Source organism: Cricetulus griseus, chromosome 3 (assembly GCF_003668045.3).
Source record: "Cricetulus griseus strain 17A/GY chromosome 3, alternate assembly CriGri-PICRH-1.0, whole genome shotgun sequence".
Classification (NCBI taxonomy): domain Eukaryota; kingdom Metazoa; phylum Chordata; class Mammalia; order Rodentia; family Cricetidae; genus Cricetulus; species Cricetulus griseus.
This window is the reverse complement of record NC_048596.1, coordinates 109383269-109403691: the sequence shown is the minus strand read 5'-3', so window position 1 is coordinate 109403691 and position 20423 is coordinate 109383269. Positions and strand designations below refer to the sequence as shown.

The window sequence follows — 20423 nt, the reverse complement described above, 5'->3', positions numbered from 1 at the left end:
GAACTAATGTCATTGGTTTTAAGCCCTACCTCTTTCTCCTCTGGCTGTTTCTTAGCCAATCCGTCTGTAAAATGGGCATAATTTTATTTTTATTTTTTAAAAAAGGCAACTCAACTTTATTATTTTAGATTTTTTATTTAAATTATTTAATTACTACTCATATTTACATATCCATCCCCCCCATTCCCTCGCCCGCCCATCCACCCATGTTCCCCAACAACTCCTCCAATTCCTCCCCAGGGTTAGTGAGGCCCTCCACCAGGGACCTTCAAAGTTTGTCATATCGTTTGGGGGAGGACCTAGGCCCTCCTTGCTGCATCTGGGCTACAATAGTATCCCTCCATAGGGAATGGGCTCCCAAAGACCATTTGTGCTCTAGGGTTAAAGACTGGCTCCACAGTTAGAGGTCCTATAGACTGTTTTGGCCTCCTAGTTGCTACCCACATTCAGAGGGCTTGGTTAGGTCCAATGCTGTTTCTGCAGCTTTATGACTAGGGTCTCCATGCTCTCACTAGGTCAGGTCAACTGTTTCTGTGGGTTTCTCAGCACAGTCTTGGGCTCCTTTGCTCATCTCTCCTCCCTCTCCACAATTGGATTCCAGGGGTATGGTTCAGTGCTTAGCTGTGGGTGCCTGTTTCTGCTTCTAACAGCTACTGGATGAAGGCTCTAGGAATGTTATCCAAGGTAGACACCAATCTCATTATAGGGGAAGGGCATCTATGGCATTTTTTCCACCACTGCTTGGGTTCTTAGTTGGGGTCATTCCTGTGGATCCCCTAACATTTCCCCTGTGCCAGATCTCTTTCCATACCTGTACTGTCTTCTTCTACCAAGGCATCTTCTTTCTTGCCCTCCTCTATTCCTCCCCTGTCTCAGTCCTATTGTTCTCCTCCCCACTCACCTTCCCACCTCTTTCCTCTCCACCCATGCCCCATACTCCCACTTTGTTCAGGGGTTCTTGTCCCCCTCCCCTTCTTTGAAGGACTATGCAATCTTCTCTTGGGGTCCTCCTTGTTTTCTAGCTCCTCTGGCAGTGTGGCATAATTTTAAATAAATGTAATTGTTCCAAATACTCAAAATAGGGGGCTGGAGAGATAGCTCAGAAGTTAAGAGCACTGTCTACTTTTCCAGAGGTCCTGAGTTCAGTTCCCACCCAGAAACCACATAGTGGCTTACAACCATATATAATGAGCTCTGGTTTCCTCTTCTGGTATGCAGACATACATGCAGGCAGAACACTGTGTGCATAATAAATAAATCTTTTTTAAAAAAGACTCAAAATAATATAGTTAAACAGAGCTGAAAATAAAATGTTATCAATGAAAAGCAACCATTCTTCAGGGGAAAACTGACTTCATTGAAACACAACAAAATGTAATGTATCATGAAAGTATAGGTCACTGGTTATCAGGGCTAAAAAAGGACTCAGAGCTCTCTAGGATTAATATGTTGGGTGGCTGAGCCCTAGAGAAGTTGCCTAGAAGTCACACACAATTGGTGACAAAATGAGACCCCAGCAAAAATCTTTGAAAGGCAAAGTAATTCCCTTTCCTTGTCCTAAAAGACTTCCCAGGACCAATACATGACCATGAACTCTCAGAGCAAAAGCCTCATGACTTGGAAGTATGTTTAGCCTCTGTGGTAAACCTGCATATACAGATACCCTGGGGGAATCTCAGGTGGTACACACTGGAATCCAGGCTGGCACACTGGGCATCAGGTCCTGTCAATCAACAGATGGGTATATAAGCAGCCTAAGTATCCAACAGATGAAAGACTAACTAATTTGCATCATGCCTACACAATAGAATATTGATATACCATAAGAAGAAATGACACACTAACACATGATAAAACATGAATAAACCTAAATACATCATGCTGAATTAAAGAAGCCAAACAAAAAGCTGTATATTGTACAATTTCATTCAAATGAAACATCAGAATGAGAAATTTGTAGACACAGAAAGTAATTGGTGATAGCTTAGAGCTGGGATTTGCTTTGGATTAAGGGAATAGGCGGGATAAGAAGCAATTGTTTTGTGGGTTGGGGGTGATGAATGTATATTGGAATCTGATAGAGGTAACACTGCACAGTTGTGACTCCACTTCATGTTAACCAAACCATTAACTTTAATGTGGTTCATTTTACATTAAAAAATATAATGGATTGGCTTTGCTTTAACTATAGTAGCTGATACATAAATAATAATAATTTCTTGGGGACGGGGTGGGAGGAGGACACACACACACCTGCCTGGGGCAGCTTGTCCTAGGTGGGGAGAAGAAACCACAGGCCTGCCCTGAAGTGCCTGGCAATAAGATGTCAATATGGTGAGAAAATATATGATGGGGGAGAGAGGCAGAATGGTTCATGCCCTGTAGAGAGAGGCAGATCTGAAGGATGAGAGGAGGGATGTCTGGGTCAGTAGCCCTATAAGAGCTGTGTCTGTGTTGATGTTCACGGCTCCTGTAATTACCGAAGGCCGTGAGGTCTGGGCCACCACATGTGGCCTCGTTGGTGCCCAGGGTCCATGCCATCACAGAGGCCATCCCAATCTGAGTGGCCTCTACTGCCCCCGGGACCATGGAGACCTCCATGCTTGAGCCACTTCCGGGTCTGTGGCCCTACCACAGTCAGGGTCTGTGTTGATATCCATGGCGCCTGTTACCATCGAAGGCCATGTGGATATTAGGGTCTCGGCCCCCACCTGGGGCCATGTTGATGTCTGAGGGCCACCCTGTAGGCAGGATGATGCCAATCTGAGTGGCCTGTGCTGTCACCCATGGGCCTGGTGCTGATGGCCATGTCTGGGTCTGTGGTACTGCCACAGTTGGGGGTCTGTGTTGATGTCCATTGCCTGTGTTATCACAGGGGCCTAGCTGAACCATGTGTTAAAGTACAAAGGCCATACTTAGCTCCCGACTCCCTCACTGGCCCCAGGAGAATTGTTCCCCCATAAGAGAGCTGACCCCACCCCTAATAGGAGAGAGCCTCTCACACACAGTTGGGAAATCAGGCTCCACCCCCCCACCTGGCAGTGGAGGTGGTCCAAGCTACCACCCAGACACACCACATCCAGGGCTTTGTGTTGGCAATCCCCAACATCTACACCATCTATGTCATGCTAGAGTGCATGAAGGGACTGGTCCTATGGAACCAAAGACAAAATATCTCCATGATTCGGGGCAACGTCAGGATATCAGAGAGGAGTTTAGGTGGGGGTCCAGTATTGATGGCATACCAAAAGCCAGAGGCCTTGAACCTGAACAACAACTCAGTATGCAATGAACATTTGCAAGTAAAACTGTTTGGACAAACGGGTATACTACATGATACACAGCAGCTACTGAGGCCACTTGGAGGAATGAGGAGGGGATGGAGAGGAGGGAAAGATGGAGGAGCAAAATGGGTGTTTTTGTTTACTTGCTTGTTTGAGAGGATTTTGTTTGTTTTTAATTATTATTTTATTTTTATTATTTTCTTTTTTCGTTTTCCTTTTGAGTGGACTCTCCAAGGTGAAATGAGTGGGATTGGGGTGCATGATGTGAAAGTCCCAAAGAATCAATAAAAACTTATATTTAAATATAATTTATTAACTACTCATTGCAGCCATTCATTACAAACCCAGAGGTTTGTCTATTCAGAATATTTGTGTCAATTGTCCTCTGAACATTTCATACTTTCTTTCTTCTTGGAATATATGTGTATGTGTGTATGCCTGTATGTCTGTAGTATATGTGTGTTTGCATGTGTGGGGGGCACATGTATGTGCTTAGGTGCTTTGAGAAGGACAAGTTGGTTCAGGTGTCTTCTTCAATTGCTCTGCACTTTATTAATTGAGGCAGGAGCTCTCACTGCACTCAGATCTGGTTGATCCCAGCTAGTCTAGCTAGGATTCCCTGTCTCTGCCTCTTGAATGCTGGTACTTCAGGTGGCTGCCTCACCTGCCCAGCTTTTGAATGGGTTTTAAAGATCCAAACTCTGGTCCTCAGATGCATGCGTGACAAATACTTTGTCCATTAGGTCATCTTCTCAGCCTGAAATTGTCTGTACTTTCTGTGCCTCAGTTTCCTGATCTGTCAAGTGGGAATAATAATATTTGCCTCACTCATTGTTGAGATTAAGTACTATATATAAATGGAAATGTACCCACATTTGCAATCAAGTAAATGTGCTTTCATTTATATCACATTTTAGCATGTGCATACTAGATACAATCTCTGTCATTGTGCCTAATCCCAGCTTTAGTGTATATAATTTATAAATTTCCTACTGCTGCCCTCCTTTCTATTTTAGTTTTCCAACAAGACAAGCTGCTGTAATAGCAGATAACATTGGTTTTATAGAGGAAATGTCTTTGCTCTTGCTTTGTTCTCAGAGGCAGTACCTGTGTAGCAAGGTATACTTTCTTGATCAAAGGCATTTCCCACATAGTCATTAAGTCCTCAGACTAGAAAAAAAAAAAAGTCATGCAATGTCTAAGGCTGTTCCTGTTCCAGAAGAATACGTCACAGAACAGAACTGACAATAGGTCTATTCTCTAGGACGTCCAGTGCCTTCCCTTCCTCATTAACAACAACATATGTAGTTGCCATAGTCTGCTTCCCATCACAGTCATTTGGCTAGAAGTTGTCACATGACCCATCAGGACACACAGAAGGCTGGGAAACACATGGCATTGTATGATGTATTTAGATAACCATTGTTCTTCCATACTTTTTCTCATTAGTCCAAAGAACTATAAGCCAGAAGGTCACTTCTGGTTCTGCCTTGACCTTGTAAATGTGTTCCTTGGAACTGTGTTTCAGACTGTATTTCAGTTCCCTTGGGCCCCTGCGGTCACATTCTTGCTTTAACTCTGAACTTCAGTTCTTGTGATGAGGAACACTGTTACTGGGTGCAGTTCCTCTGAGTGTCTGTGACCAAGGCTTACCTTATCTACTTATTACACTTATGTAATCTGACAACAGATTCTGTGCTCTGAATATACTGCAGACATAACCTGGCTTCTTGCCTTCTCTGGACTTGTTGACTACACTTTCTCTGGCTGGCAGATTCCAGAACCTTCCCTTTATTTTTTGTTCTCCTTTGTCATATTTGGCTATTCACAACCTGGCCCACTCTCATTACCATCAGGGTCTGGTTCCGACAAAGGAAATGGGAAAAGTAAAGAAAATGGTGGAAAAGTTCAGAAAAAGTGAGGCAGAATAAAGGCATAGTGATAGAATCAGTGCTCATTACATGTGGAATGAGATTTATGTCTAAAAGCCACTGAACCTTTCTGAAATTTGTTTCTTCATCTATAGTATTAATAAGGTAGACCAGATGAACATTAATGGCCCTTCCAGCATTTGTAATGTATGATTTTCTAAGTAGATAAGAACTTTGATTAAAGTCTTTTGGGATCTTTTGAGCATCAGAGAGATGAAAGCCAGATCATGCATATTAACTAGGAAGTATTTTGTCAAAATTTTAAGTGGAAACTATTATTATTTAGGAGCATCTAGTCCTAAATGATAAATATTTTCTAGGGATTTCCTGGGTAAAGCCTGGAACCTTTACTTCTAAAATGGAAAAAGGGAGAGGAATTAACTTTTAATATATTTCACCCGACCATGATAAACATATTAAAATTGCACAAGTAGGAAATTTATAAAGCACTTTTTATTCTGACCATTTTTATACTAGTCAAAAGAGACCAAAATTCACTATGTTCTCAAATTAGCTAAAGAAAGCCCTTGTCATATTCCCCTCAATCCATCTGGTTACTATTATTAAAACATTATGGGGTGTATGTACTTTCCATAGGAAAAAAATGAACAAACCCTTCAAAAATGTCATTTCATAGGTTTTGAAACATGAAAGCAACTGTTAGGGGAGCTATCAAAGCAGTCTGAAGTACAGTGTGAGCTGTCTAGAGAAAAAACATAAAGGAGTTTTCAATAACTGGAAGTTCGGGGCATTCTAATGCCAGAGGCTGGGGTTATAAGAACACTTGGTGGAATTCTTATAGACAGTTGTTTGTTGCCTACAGCGAGGCAAATCCTGAGTCACCTGGACCACATTACACTGTCTGGGAAATGGAGGGTGCAAAGAGGGGTCCACTCAAAGGCAGCCCTGACACAGGTGTCCTCACCAAAGAGATGAGTTCTAGGTGTGCCATGTCCTGTGTAACCCAGCCCCTAACACACCAGCTCCAATGAGAAAATACTTCTTGAGAAGGATATAGTAGAATGAACAAGGCCTGCAGTCTGGCAGACTTGGAGCCATGTCTGAGCTCCTGGCTTCCCATTTATCAGCTTGGTGACCTTGGACCAGCACAGGGTCTAATTCATAAAAGTCACTCAAGAAGGCTCTCTTGACCCAACCCATTGAACCAAGGAAGTACTTTTCTGGCCACAATTAACTTCTCTTGTTATAGTATTATGTGTATGGACTCAAAAAGCAGACTCCAAGGAATCAGATCCTGGCTACACAAGTACTTATTTCCCTAGGTTCAATTTCTTTATCTGTCAAGTAAAGATAATGATCATATCTACTCATGAAATCAAAAGTGCCTAAAACAGTATGCCATGCAAAATAAGCTCTAGATATATGTATCTAGAAAACGAAGTCACTTCGGTTACATGTTACATACTTGGGTAAAATATTTGGTTTTATTTTGTTTTGTTCAGTCTTTTTGTTTGGTTTGGGTTTTTAATAATGCTTTGAATTTTAGTATAAGAAAGCATTAACCATTTAATTGTAAGTGGAGAAAAAGATGAATATGAAATTTTGCATCCAGGATGATCTGAACTTTGTTTAAACTAAGGTTTTGCTTTTATGGTTTCTTTAAATTGACATAGAAAAAGGACTGAGAGAAAATAGTTCAAAATGATTTATGTCTAGATAATGAGGAAAGTCATTATTTTTTTCAATTTTTCCAGTATGTGCTTTGTCTAAATTATCTGTAACTTAGGAATTCAGTTAAACTTAGGAACATGGCAGTAGGCTCATGATCCAGTTTCAAAGCTGTGTGTGGAGTCCCAAAGCCTGTGTAAGACTCACATGTTATATGCAACAGTGTTGTCTTGTAAAATATTAATCATAAAGCCAAAATGGGGAGTACTGGTTAATATTTTTATCTTACTACAATTGTGGCATGTGACACTTTTAAGAAAGCCTCCAAAGCATCAAGAGATCCCTTTATGATATGTGTTAAAATTCTCAACCTGTTGGGAAGAACTCTGCCAGTGCCTGGAGAAAGGAGTTTGCTTTGTGCAGAGTTCTTGCCCATTGCAGGTGTTTGTTCACCTTTGTTATGTGAGTGGTGGAAGGCTGGGGAACTGCTGACCTTCCACACTCGTTCCTCACAGTAACCATGAAGTAGGAAACTGTGCTGGAGTGAGTCATTTTCCTGTCAGCAAGCCAAGCCCACCTTCGTCATCTCCACCTGACTTCTCTGGTTTTTTTGTTTATTTGGTTTGTTTTCATCTGCAGTCACACTGAATCCTCACAACCACTCTGTGCCGAGTCCATAGCAAGCCAGGTTTATAGATGATCATTCTGAGAGCAATGGAAGATTAAGTAACTGTCCTGAGGCTGCATGCTGAGCCAGGACTCAAATGTTACTTCTTTGTCTCCTAAATTCTGACTGTCCCCCCACTCAGTGTACCCCATCTCAGAGGAGTGGCCAGGAAGTGTACTCTCAGGGCTTACTGAACTGGAGAGGTTTCCTTAGATAATCTAGATTGCTTTCTATTTGTCTTTGTCTTGTTGCTAGGCATGAACAAGAAAACTTGGATCTCCAAATCTGAAGGGCAGTTGGGTAAAAGGTTCCTTGTTGCTGTTTTAGCATAGCCACCCTTAGCTAAATGGCTTATCTAAGATCTGGAGACTGACTTGATCACATCCAGCAATTGTCTGTGAAAACTCTGTCTTCTTTTTGGTTACAGTGAGATTCCCAGACAGTGTTCTGTTTGTCCAAATAAGGCAATTAATTAAGGCTCGACTTCCTATGTCTCTTTGAAAGTAGTAATGAAGTCACTCCCTCCAAAGGGACATGGATTCTCTAAAGTGCTCCTTGACTTCCTTAGTGACCTTTCTTCTTGAAGACAGATTCTTTTTACATGTACATAATATTATTCTCCCATGTTGTACTTGTCAACAGAGCTCAGTGGTCATTGCAGGTTGAGCTGGAATGTTTTCCCTCCCAAAAGCTTATATTTCTCTCTCTGAGCTGGTACAGTGTGAGGAGTCTCTGTGGGCTTTTGAACCAGTTGGAAATTTCTTTATAACAAAGCCACAAGCTGGACAAAACAACCTAGTGACATTCTTGATCAGATGACCAAATATCTCTACTTCTCTTGCATAGGCTGTGATGGTTTTTGTAATTGTAGTGATGGAGAAGGTGGGCCAGTTAAAGAAATAAAAACCAGAGAACATGGTCTCAGTTCCCAGGAGACTTCTTGTATCCCCTATCCAGGCAGGCTTGAGCCATGGTGAGATTTAGCTCACGGGGAGTGTGTTGATTTGGTCAGGTTGCCATAAAAAAAAAAAAAAAAACGCCACAGGCAATGTGACTTATACAGCAAAAATTCATTTGCTTCCATTTCAAGAGGCTACAAGGTTATGATGCCAGCAGGTTGGGATTCACCTGAGCTCAGCCTCTTGGCTTCTAGACACTATTACTGCCTCATGGCCTCTAGTTTCTGCTCCTCTCCAGCCCTCTACAAAGAGACTGAGTGACAATTAGACCATTTTGCCTGCTGGACTGACTCCCTATTTACCTTTGATCAACTGTTTACTCAGTGCATACCTAAGGTCATACTATAACACCTTCACTGGACCCCCATTGCCTCCAAAGTAATACAGTTGGCTCATTTCTGTCTGGCTGAACCTACCTCCATCCCCCCTGCTTGACACCACTACACTGTTTCCTTCACCTCCCAGATAGGGAACTAATCTTCTTCTGGCTGTGGCTTTCTATCTCATGTCTCCAGTCTTGAAGAGCTGTCTAAAGATGATATTTCAAAGGCATGTTTTCAGAACATAAACACATACCCAAGTCCCCAAGGAGATGACTTCTCTGTATTCTACAGTCCCACAGCACTGAACATTCAGTATCTGTGCTGCTCACTATCTTAAGTGGCATCAGTTTCTCCATATTACCTTTCTAGGATGTGGGTTCCTGAGCAAAAGCACATTCCCTTATCTACTACCATAGGTGTGGGGCTGTGTGTACCAGTATCCCACATCTAGTAGTCCTATACCTAGTAAACAGGTGCTAAATAAAACATAGGTTAAATAACGGAGTCGCTTCATGGTGTTGATCGCATTGATGGTCTATGCTATGGCATTCATGGGTTACCTGGTAACGTCCTCTGCAGACATGAGTAATAAACAACCTATGGATGGCATCCCTGATCCACCCACCTGAAGCAATACTTCAGTCAGCGGAAGTGCTATGAAGTGCAGCAGTTATGTTAAAATTAGATACAAGAAATTAGAGCTGGAGACAGCAGCTTAAAGCACTGCTGACCTCATAAGTCCCTACAAGTTGTCACTGTGGTGTGAAACCCACACACTTCAATGTGGCTATCTGAGCCCTACTACAACTGAATATACCATAAACCTGTGATGAATGAGACCCCTTATTCTTGTTATTTCTCATGAAGCAATTCAGGAAAAGAATGCAGAAAAAAAAATGCCCAATAGTGGGTGAAGGCTGAAGCAAAACAAGTACCTTCCCTGTCCATTACAGAATAAATCAAAGCTGGGGGAGACACAGTGATGACAAACAAACAAACAAACACTTAGTTCAATATCTTTCTCCAAACACTTCTTTTGGACACAGAGCAAAACAAGCAGACATTTTCTTTTCATTGACATGAAATCTCAAGAAAAATATTATAAAAACTGAACAAGATATGCATACAGACTTCAAGATGCCTATATACTTACAGGGCATCTCTAAGCTAATGTATCAAAAGCAAACTCAGTATACATAAGGTGAAATATGAGAAACATCTCTCCAGAATAATTCTGGTTCTTATCATTTGTGTCCCATCTGAATAATGTCATCATTAGCCATACAGTTATAATGACAATGTTCCTTGAACCCCTGAGCTGTTTCTCTCATCCAACCCCAAGGCACATCTCTCACCAGATCCTGTTTGTTTTATTTCTAAATACATTTATCCTTCAACTTCTCTCCACCTGTGTTCCATTATCTGAACCAAGGCTGCCATCTCAATATCCAGACAATTGCAGGAAACTCAATTCATCAGCACATTCTTAGTCCCCACCAAAAATTCTCTTTGTTGCTATAGCCAAAGTGATCTTTTTGGGGGAGGAGGAAATTTATTGTTTTTCTCTTTGGTTGAAAACTTTTTTTCATAGATAAGCAACTTATTTCATTATAAGCACTTACACAGCTAGTCATGGAGAGTAACAGGCCTGATGGTGGGACAGGTCAACCAAACTGGAGACGGCATCAAATTATAGTGGTCAAGGGCTAACTCCTAAAATAGCAACTCTTATCAATGATTAATTTAATTTTAAAAACAAATACAAACTAGCAATACACTCTTTCTCAACTTGACAGTTCACCAGTGGTATATGACATGCCAGTTAAAAACATACATCTTACAACTTGGTGGTCCCAAGTTCAAAAAGCAAAACAGAAACAAAAAAAAAACTGCACACAACAAAACCGTTTCACAGAAAGGAAAAGAATAATATGGAAACAGCTCAAGAAATATACTAATGAGCAAAAAATATAAGGGGAAGAAGGAACGTGTGGTCTTAACTAAAGAAACCAAGAGTCTGGTTTACATAGGAAAATGTGAATCCTGGAAAGCCAGGTGAGAGGACCTTAAAATCTATGACTTGAATCTCACCTAATTCCTGAATAAAAATGACATCTTGCAATATTTATACTCATGGCTCAGACACCTACTTCACTTGGCTCTAATTCCTTATCCATTCTGGCCTCTTTCTTGAGAATCTGAAAAACTTGGGGATATAGCTTAAGAAGGAAAATAATCAACACATAATATGCCCCATTTCTGAAGCTACTTTAGTCCTGGGTTTGTTACTAGAAAAATTCCTGAAGAAAATTTAAATGTAAGTCTATGGCTTTGTTAAATTAAGTCCCCCTGTAAAGATTTAGAAAACACCCATGACTTGGGCTAATTGTATTGTTGGTGGCACCTATTGTAGCCGGATAGCTGAACAAAGTCTGTGTCTCAAACCAATGTTAAATCCACCTCAGGGTTCAGAAGAAAACAAGAGGAGTCTAAATCACAAGTGCAGACATGTCTAGAATCCTTGTCCTTCTGGATTCACACTTCCTTCAGGGTCTTCATCATTATAAATGTTCTCATCTGCCACACTTGCATGATATTGTCCTCTGATACAGAACAAATCACCCAAGGTTCATTGGGATTCCAGGAGAAATCAGATATCTTGGCAGTGTGACCACCATGAATAAACAACAACTCTGATGGGCCATCTTCGGGGGACTGTTCTTCTCCAATTTTATTTAAATCCCAGCCATTCAGCCTATGATCAGTACCACTAGAAGCCAAAATAGTCTCATTGTGAGGTGAATATTTCATCCTTATGTGACTCAAAGGAGTGCAACTTGAGTTTCAGGTTTCTCAGATCCTACAAGGCAACAGTCTTGTCAGCTGATCCTGTGGCAAGAATAAACTCACCATAAGAATTGAAAGACATGCAGTTCACTTCAGCAGTGTGAGCATCGACCAAGTGGCTTGGCTTGGAAGTTGTGTTTGAACGAATATCCCAAATTATAAGTTTCTGATTGTCAGCAACAGATCCAAACAGAGACTCATGGAGCAGATGCCAGGAAACGTCCTCTACTACTGCTGCTGCATGCCCTGTGCAGGTGGTCCTTGCATCTACCACTTTTCCTTCTTTTGGAACTGCACTGATGTCCCATAGGCAAATGGTATGGTCATCTGAAGCACTAAGTGCCCACTGAGACTTGGATTCCAAGGAAGAACATAACCTTCCTTCTGATGTCCACGGAGACGTAAATCTGGGTTGTACTCTCTAGAGGAGTTTGGTTTAGAAGGATGCTTTGTGTAATCAAAAACAAGCACATCACTGGATGGAGTCTTTGTTGCAATGATGCAAGGGTTCTGGGGCATGTATCAAGCCCTTTTTACTTCTCATTCATGATTAATCTTGATTTCTATTTCAATTTCCCACTGAAAGAGCCAATACCTCCGAATTCTCCTTTTTCACTGTCATAGTGTGATGCATCAAACTGAACATCATCGTTTGGGAGCTGGACACTGGCTATCACCAGGTGGTTTTGTTTACCTGACCTATGTGTTCCTAGGACAAGCTGGTGAATGCTGAAATCTTTTCCTTCAGGCCTGGTTACATCTGGAAGCCACTGAGAAGTTAAACTGGGCCACTCCAGGGCATGGCTCATCACCAAATCATAAAGAAAAGGGGTATTCTTCTTCCATATTTTGTACTACTCTCTGTGACATAGTAAACTACTATGTTCTACAGACATATAAATATAAAACACTTAAAATGTTACTGTGAGCTGTTATAAGTGCACATATTGTACAACGGATCTCTAGAATTTCATTTTACACAGCTGAAATTTTACCCCATTTCATCCTTTCCGAAACTATGGCAACCATCATTGTATGCTTGACTATTTGGTAAATGTCAGATGTGTGCATTTGTGCAGTATTTGTCCAGCTGTAACAGGCTCATTTTGCCATGCAAAATGACCTCAAGGTTGCATGTTGTTGAATTTTTGCAGGGTTTCCTTTGTTTTCAATGCTGAACAGCATTCTCTGTTGAACATGCACACCATATTTTTAATTGGTTCATTTATCAATGGTTATTTGAAATGTTTCCATATCATAGGTGTTGTGAACAGGGCTGCAATGCACGTAGAATGCTAATATTATTTCAGATCTTGATTTCAACTATTCGAAAAAATATCAGGAGCAGCACTGTTAGATTATATAGTAGACTTTTTATTTTATTTCATTTTTGAGCAATCTCCTTACTTTGTTCCCTTGCAACAGTTTACATCCCTAACAATAAGGCAGAGCTCCAGCTTTCTAAAATTGCCAGCCAGCACATGTTATATTTTATTTGACAATGGCCATCCTCACACAAGTGAAGAAATGGCACATTTAATTGCATTTCCCTAATGGTTAATGACACTGAACATCTTTTTCTGTGTTTGTTGACCAGTTGTTTGTCTTTGGAGAAATGTCTGTTCAAGTCCTTTGCCTCTGTTTTATTCAAATTGGTGGGGGGCATTTTTTGCTTTGTTTTAGTCTCCTTCTTGGATATATTCAAGCCTCAAACACACTATGTAGTCAAGAATGATATCTTAGTTAGGGTTTCTATTACTGTGGAAAGACACCATGATCATGGCAACTCTTATAAAGGAAAACATTTAATTGTGGTAGCTTATAGTTCAAAGGTTCAGTCCATTATCATCACAGTGGGACATGGAAGCATGCAGGTAGACATGGAGCTGGAGAGAGAACTAAGAATTCTACATCTTTGAACTGAAGGACAACAGGAAGTGAACTGAGACACTGGACATGGCCCGAGCATATATGTGACCTAAAAGCCTATCTCCATAATGACACACTTCCTCCCACAAGGCCACACCTGCTCCAACAAATCCACACTTCTTAATAGGACCATTCCTAATGAAAACCATGAACTTCAGTTCCTACCTGAATCACTGGGATTACAGACATACACAGATACACTTGGTTTATATGATGCTGTAGTGCTAAGCATGGCTTTATCTGTACCAAGCCAACACACCACCAACTGAGGAATATTCCAACAGCCAGGTTAGATTTGGTGTTGCTTTGATTTTATTTTTGTTGCTCTTGTTTCCACTGAGTCATGTTCCTTTTATATTTTAAGCTATGTGGTTTCCAAATATTTTCTTCAGTTCTTCAGACCACCAGCCATTATGCTGACTGTTAATTTTGCTGTGCCAGAGGTTTTCAGTTTCTGTAGTTCAATTGTATGTTTAGTTTTGTTTCCTGGGGTTTTGTATCAAAAAGAAATAATTTCCCAAACCAGAGAAGCAAAGTTTCCAGTCTAATGCTTTAATTCTTTAATCCATTTTTAGTGCATAAGGATATAATATCAAATTTTGCATGTATACATTCAGTTTTCCCAACACTATTGTTGAAGTTAACTAACTCTTTATCTTCCAGGAATTATTTCAGCTATACCTTCTTCATGGAAGACTTGTCTAAACACATAACACATACCACCCACATCCAGGCTTCCAGCTCTTTACATACTGTTGTAGCATTGTCTACAACTGCTTTGTTGTATTTCTTCTACTAAAATAGTTGTTTGGGTGATTATGTAATATTGTCATACCCATTTGAAAGTGCACTTCGCGGTTTTTTTTTTTAATTGCATTCCTACTGCCTACTCCACTATATAATACAAAGTACTTGCTCATTCCACAAGCTTTTGTATAACAAATGTTATCATTTTGTTTGCTTATTTTGAATGAATGACAAATCACTTCAACTTGTGTTTCCTGAGTTTTACCTAAATGAGTATTATTTGGGGGCCTTTCAATTTCTTTTCTTGGAACTAGCATTATACATGTTACACAGTGTACACTTAATGAAAAAAAATGAATGAGTGTAAATGAATCATAAAGGCAATATACAGTAAACCAACAGCCAGCATCAAACTACATAGAGAGAAAGTCAATGAGATTCCTCTAAAATCAGGAACAAGATAAGACTGTCCACTCTCTCCATATCTCTTCCATATTGTACTTGATGTTCTAGCTAAACAATAAGACAGCAAAAGGAGATCAAGGCGATACAAATTGGAAAGGAAGAAGTCAAACTTTCACTATTTGCAGATGATATGATAGTTTGCATAAATGACCTGAAAAATTCTACCAGGGAACTACTACAGCTGATAAACACCTTCAGCAAAGTGGCAGGATACAAGAGTAACTCAAAAAATCAGTAGCCCTACTATATGTAGATGATAAATGGGCTGAGAAAGAATTCAGAGAAATATCACCCTTTACAATAGCCACAAACAACTTAAAATATATTTAGGCAACTCTAAACAGATGAAAGACCTGTAAAACAAGAACTTTGAGTCTTTAAAAAAAGAAATTAAAGAAGATACCAGAAAATGGAAAGATCTCCCATGTTCTTGGATAGGTAGGATCAACATAGTAAAAATGGCAAACTTGCCAAAAGCAATCTACAGATTCAATGCAATCCCCATCTAAATCCCAACACAATTCTTCACAGACCTTGAAAGGACAATACTCGACTTTATATGGAAAAACAAAAGACCCAGGATAGCCAAAACAACCCTGTACAATAAGAACATCAGGAGGCATCACCATCCTGGACTTCAAGCTCTGTTACAGAGCTATAGTGCTGAAAACAGCTTGGTATTGGCACAAATATAGACAGGCAGACCAATGGAATCAAATTGAAAACACTGATATTAACCCACACACCTATGAACACATGATTTTTGACAAAGCTAAAATTACACAATGGGTAAAATAGCATCCTCAAAAACTGGTGCTGGCATAACTGAATGCTGGCATGTAGAAGACTGCAGATAGATCCATATCAATTGCATGCACAAAACTTAAGTCCAAATGGATCAAAGACCTCAACATATATCCAGCCACACTGAACCTCTCAAAAGAGAAAGTGGGAGGTACCCTTGAATTAATTGGCACAGGAGACTGCTTCCTGAACATAACACCAGTAGCACAGACACTGAGATCCACAATTAATAAATGGGATCTCCTGAAACTGAGAAGTTTCTGTAAGGCAAAAGACACAGTCAACAAGACAAAATGGCAGCCCACAGAATGGGAAAATATTTTAACCAACCCTACATCATAGAGAGGAATGATCTCTAAAATATACAAAGAACTCAAGAAGCTAGTCACCAAAACACCAAATCATTCAATTGAACAATGGGGTACAGAGCTAAATAGACAGTTCTCAATAGAGGAATCTAAAATGGCTGAAAGACACCTAAAAATCTGCTCAACATCCTTAGCCATCAGGGAAATGCAAATCAAAACAACTCTGAGATACCATCTTATACCCATTAGAATTGCTAAAATCAAAAACACCAATGACAATTTATACTGGAGAGGATGTGGAGAAACGGGAACTCCTCCACAGCTGGAGGGAGTGCCAACTTGTACAGCCACTTTGGCTGTATGTATGGTGGTTTCTCAGGAAAATGGGAATCAGTCTACCACACGATCCAGCAATTCCACTCATAGGCATATACCCAAAGGATGCACATTCATACAGTAAGAACATCCACTATGTTCCACTATGTTCATAGCAGCATTATTTGTAACAGCCAGAATCTGGAAGCAACCTAGATGCCCCTCAACCAAAGAATGGATACAGAAAATGTGGTACATTTACACAATGGAGTACCACTCATCAGAAAAAAAAAATGGAATATTGAAATTTGCAGGCAAATGGATGGAACTAGAAGAAACCATTCTGAGTGAGGTAACCCAGTCACAGAAAGACAAACATGGTATGTACTCACTCATATATGGATTTTAGACATAAAGCAAAGGATTACCAACTTACAGTTCACACCTCCAGAGGAGAAAGAAACAAGGAGGACCCTAAGAGAAACATATATGGTCCCCCAGTGAAACGGAAAAGACAAGAGCCCCTGAACAAATTGGGAGCATGGGGGAGGGGGAAGGGAGGTAGGAGAAAGAAGAGGGGAGAAGAGGAAGGGAGGAGGAGAACATGAGGGATCAGGAAGATAGAGTGGGGTGAGAAATAGAGGAGAGCAAGAAAAGAGACACATCAATAGAGGCAGCCACTATAGGTTTAAAGAGTAATCTGGCACTGGGTGATTATACAGAGATCCAAAAGGTTGACCCCAACTAGGACCCTAAACAATAGTGGAGAGGCAACCTTAAATGCCCTTCCTCTATAATGAGAATGATGACTACCCTAAATGCCATCCTAGAGCCTTCATTCAGTAGCTGATGAAAGCAGAAGCAGAAATCCACAGGCAAGCACTGAGCTCAACTCCTGGAATCCAGTTTCAGAGAAGGAGGAGTGACCAACAAAGGGGTCAAGACCATGCTGGGAAAACCTGCAGAAACAGCTGAACTGAGAAAGTGGGAACTCACAGACCCCAGTCTGATAGCTGGGGAACCAACATAGGACCAAACCAGGCCCCCTGAACAGCCTTCATCCAGTAGCTGATGGAAGCAGAAGCAGGCACCCACAGCTAAGCACTGAGCCATACTCCCAGAACCCAGTTGTAGAGAAGGAGGAGGAATGAGCAAAGCAGTCAAAACCATGCTGGAGAAACCTACAGAACCAGCTAGCCCGACCTAGTGAGAGCACACGGACCCAACATTGAACTGAACCAAACACTCTGAATATGGGTGCCAGCAAGGAGGCCTGGGCAGGCTATGGGACCACTAACAGTGGAATCAGTATTTATCCCTAGTGTACAAATGTACTTAGGTAGCCCACTCCTTATGGAGGGATACTACTGCAGCCCTGATACACGGAGGAGAGCCTAGTCCCTCCCCCAAATAATATGACAGACTTTGATGATCCCCCATGGAAGGCTTCACCATCCTTGGGGAGCAGGTGGAGGTGGGTTGGGGGATGTATAGGGGGCATGGGAGGATGGGAGTGAGAGGGAATGTGGTGGGGGATAGATATATAAAATGACTGTTTCTAAATTTAAAAAAGGAAATGGAAAAAACAAAATAAATCAATTATCTTAATAGTTACGTCAAACAACAGCATTTTTCCTTTTTGCCATTGCTTCTCACTCAAAAGGTGTGCCTTCACATATCTTTTATCCTTAGTAAATTTCCCTAATCAATTATGTCAGCTCACCATACTTCCTAAAGACTGGGGGAGTCACCTTTACTCCTGAATTTGAGATTCAAGGCTTAAGTCTAAGCAAAACTTTCCTTTCTCATGCAGGTAACCCTGATGATGTCATTTTTAGAGTTGAAATCAAAGTCAGTCACTAATGTGCTCCTGATGCACACTGAATTTTGAGAATCAACATTCCATTAGGTGTGAGTTTATGTCCTGCAACAATAAGTCTTTCTGCCAGCCACCCAACCCCTGCCACCACTTGGGCGCTTTCTGCCAGGCCACCTGAGTTCTGCCCACTGCCACGTTAAGGTCCCAAGTAACACAGAGAGACTTATATTAGGTACAAATGCTGCTTGGCCAATGACTATGATTTCTCATCTGCTAGCTCAGTCTTAATTATCATAAACCTCTATATTTTATAAGACTTATCTTATCAGATGCCAGCATTAAGAGTCCTGTCTTCCCGGACTCACATGGTGACTCCAGAGCAGAGACCGGGAAGAAGAGCAAGAAAAAAGGGACCACTTCCTGTTTGTCCCTGCTTATATATGAGTCTGTCTGCTATGTCACTTCCTTCCTGTATCACAAGACTTCTTTTTACTACATTTCCCAAAATCCTCCTCGACTCCTTTGAGATTCAAAACTTAAGTCTAGGCAAAACTTTCCCTTCTGATGCAGGTAACCCTGATGATGTCATTTTTAGAGTTGAAATCAAGTCAGTCACTAAGGTGCTACTGATGCACACTGAATTTTGAGAATCAATATTCCATTAGGTATGAGTTCATGTCCTCTCTGTTAGTCCACTCTAGTGACTGGCAGACAGGCATGGGAAGGCTTTCCCAGAGAGAGTCTCCTACGTCAGCACACACAGGCATGGGAAAGCCTGCTTGCTCTGAGAATGGTAAATTGTTCACTATGTTGAAGTCTATCCCTGAAGGTTAGCAGAAGCCATTTAAAGTAGATTTTAAATGTTGACTTTACTTATCACAGGATATAGGTTTTATAAGATTCTGTTAGCCAAATGACACTAAATATAGCTTCTGGCATGGGACTGTTTTCCTTGGAGCAGTTAGGGGAGAGGTCACCCTGCGGGTCTCAGAGAATGTCAACATGGCCTCCTTCAGAGCAGGAGATGTTACTCTAGAAGAGCCCAGCCATGTGTGCAGGAATTCCAGTGACATTCCTGGAAAATAAGAACAGACAAGAGTGCTTTAAACATACGCAAATAGTCCCTAAGCACATAGACACCAGAGCTAATCAAGTTTATGAAATGAGGAGTTAAAAGAAAGGGATACTAAAATTCATCAAGTACAAGGATCAGATTCTATCTCGGGGGGAGCAAAGAAAACAACTCAATGTTGATTATATAAGCTAAGCACTGATGAAAACAAAGACTCACATGGCTTGAGATCCCACCCCCTTCTTTTCATATAAATCTAATAAAACAAGGAAATGCCATTCAAAGGGCAATTTTGAACATTCCACTTTCAGTCCAGTCCCCTTTGAGTTTGTTTCATTCCATTTAGATCTGGATAGGTCACCAGTTAAATTTTATTGAGCACCAACTCATATTTCTCAAATAAATAGTATCTCAACTCTGAAAACTGAGGGGTGAGTAGAACCAAGTGAGGGTGAAGGCTGAACGGCTGAAACTTATTTTTAAAACAAACAAGTAGGAGGCTTGGGAATCCACATGTTCTCCGGGGCATTCAGAAAGGGCCCAGTCACAGCTGTGTTTATCACAAGTGCTAACCACTAGCTAGCCAGACACATCACACAGGGGGCTCCAAGCAAGTCTCCTGGCAATCCTTTGAAGTAGCTATTACAATCTTCATTCTATTGGTCAGCAAGTTGAAGCTCAAAGAAATTAGGAAAGTTATCCATGATCACAACAGGTGAGGATGAGTCACCATTTGAAGCCAGGAACTGACGTGGAGGTCTGTTCTCCCTTGCTGGTGACTCCCTGCTTCTTGTGGGAAAAATCATTCTGAGTACACCTCAAGTGCAGCAAAAAGGTCCCTGTGCTTTTCTGTTCATCTCCCAACTTTTCAGGAACTAAACAAGCCCCCCAAATTCTTAATTACTTCTGAAACAGGAGGGCTGTAAAGGAAACTGGTTTGAATTAAAAGATCCCCAGACTGGTTATCTATAAAGGTAAAGGCTGTGTGTGTGTGTGTGTGTGTGTGTGTACACAAATATATTTCTCCAATACCAGCTACCTAGATAAACTTGTTATTCAAAGCGTGCTTGTTAAATGAATGAATGTTTAAATGAATTAAAGAGTCAGCATATTGAAATGGACTTCAGACTCAAGATTCATTTCTGTACCTTGTTAGTGCCACAGTTTGGGGGTGGCTTCAGTCTCAGCTTTCTGATCTGCAGAATAGGGGATATTTTCAAGGCCTACCTTATACAGTGGTAGACTTACAAATTGACAACATGATCACTCCATAGTGTGGTAAAGGGGGGGCGTTTTTATTGTGGATGTGACAGAGAGAACAGCC

General features: G+C 40.9%; 1 protein-coding gene and 1 pseudogene across 2 annotated transcripts in view; one reads left to right on the top strand and one right to left on the bottom strand.

Moving 5' to 3' along the window:
* The window catches only part of Me3 (malic enzyme 3), a 223170-nt gene that overhangs the window by 52369 nt on the left and 150378 nt on the right, over positions 1-20423 (top strand). The gene's annotated exons all lie outside the window — the stretch shown is intronic.
* Positions 11198-12488, bottom strand: LOC100751697 (annotated as a pseudogene).